General features: G+C 36.7%; 1 protein-coding gene across 1 annotated transcript in view; it reads right to left on the bottom strand.

Moving 5' to 3' along the window:
- LOC108691753 overlaps positions 1 to 1,606 on the bottom strand; it is a 22,768-nt gene that overhangs the window by 18,954 nt on the left and 2,208 nt on the right. The gene's annotated exons all lie outside the window — the stretch shown is intronic.

Raw genomic sequence — 1,606 nt, 5'->3', positions numbered from 1 at the left:
TATATATATATATACATAGAGCATTTTTTTTGAAATTATTAATAAAATTGAAATTATATACACGCACGCACGCACATACGATATCCTATTTTAAATCCAGTCCAATATCTCGAAAACTAAATCCAGTCGACAAAAATATTTCAGACAAAAATCATTTGGCTCGAAAAGGGATGGTGCCATTAATTTGATATTGGATAGTCCTTTGAAGGTTACGTGAAGGTTGCCTTCAATTTTTTAAACCTCCTATTTCTTATTACATATTCTTATAGCTCATTTCGAGAGCTTCCAAAACACTATAATAAAATAATTTTGCATGAAGTACTTTTCATACTTTATATACACTCTATATATATACCGGGTGTTTCAGACCATATGTACAATCCTTTTATCTTCACAGGATAAGGTTCAATCGTAAAAATATTCTGACAAAAATTGTAGGATTTAAGATCTATTTACTATATTTATTATATTTAGCAGTTTGATAAGAATCTTAGGTGGCGTCGCCGAGGTCAGATCAAGATCACGTCGATTTTTTAAAATGAAATACCCAACTTTTTATTCCAGTACTTAATAGCCGATATTGAGAGTTTTTTGAAATACTATTAGGTGTACAACTTTGCTTCCGCCGTTTTCCTATAGATGGCTTTAGTAGTAAGTGGTGGTCGAAATAAATAGATCATAGACGTCATACAATAAACTTGAGCATCTGTCAACATAACCCCATAGAAACATTAGTCGATTTGTGTCTGCATCATAAAGTTATTTTTCGATTGAAAATGTCAGTTTACGAGCCAAATTCTCGTCATTTGCGGGAGGTTTTAATTTTTTGCTTCAATATGAAGAAATCTGCAGCTGAGGCTTCTCGAATGCTCTCAAATACTTAGCGGTGAAGCTGAATTAGTGAAAGAACGTGTCGTGAGTGGTTTCAACGCTTCAAGAACATTGATTTTGACGTTCAAGGTCATGCTCTGTATTTGGTGGGACCAGCTCGGCGTAGTGTATTATGAACTGTTAAAACTGACTGAAACAATCACAGGCGATCGGTATCGAACGCAATTGATGCGTTAGAGCCGAGCATTGAAAGACAAACGGCCGCAATACGAGAGACACGACAAAGTGATTTTGCAGCATGATAATGCTCGACCCCATGTTGCGAAAGTGGTCAAGACATACTTGGAAACGTTGAAATGGGAAGTCCTACCCCACCCGCCGTATTCTCCAGACACTGTTCCCTCTGACTATCACTTGTTTCGATCAATGGCACACGGCCTGGCTGACCAGCACTTCTGATTTTATGAAGAAGTAAAAAATTGGATCGATTCGTGGATAGCCTCAAACGATGACTAGTTTTTTCGACGCGGGATTCATACGCTACCCGAAAGATGGGAGAAAGTAGTGACCAGCGATGGACAATACTTTGAATCATAAATGTATAACCAGTTTTTTACAATAAAGCCTCGAATTTCGGAAAAAAAAAACGGCGGAAGCAAAGTTGTACACCTAATAAAATTATTTTTCATTGAATACTTTTTGAGACTGAACATTTTTACGATTGGACTTTACCCTGCGAAAATAAAAGATTCGGATGGTCCGAAACATCCGGTGT

This window comes from Atta colombica, unplaced genomic scaffold (assembly GCF_001594045.1).
Source record: "Atta colombica isolate Treedump-2 unplaced genomic scaffold, Acol1.0 scaffold51, whole genome shotgun sequence".
Taxonomy (NCBI): Eukaryota; Metazoa; Arthropoda; class Insecta; order Hymenoptera; family Formicidae; genus Atta; species Atta colombica.
This window is presented reverse-complemented; position numbering and strand designations above follow the sequence as displayed.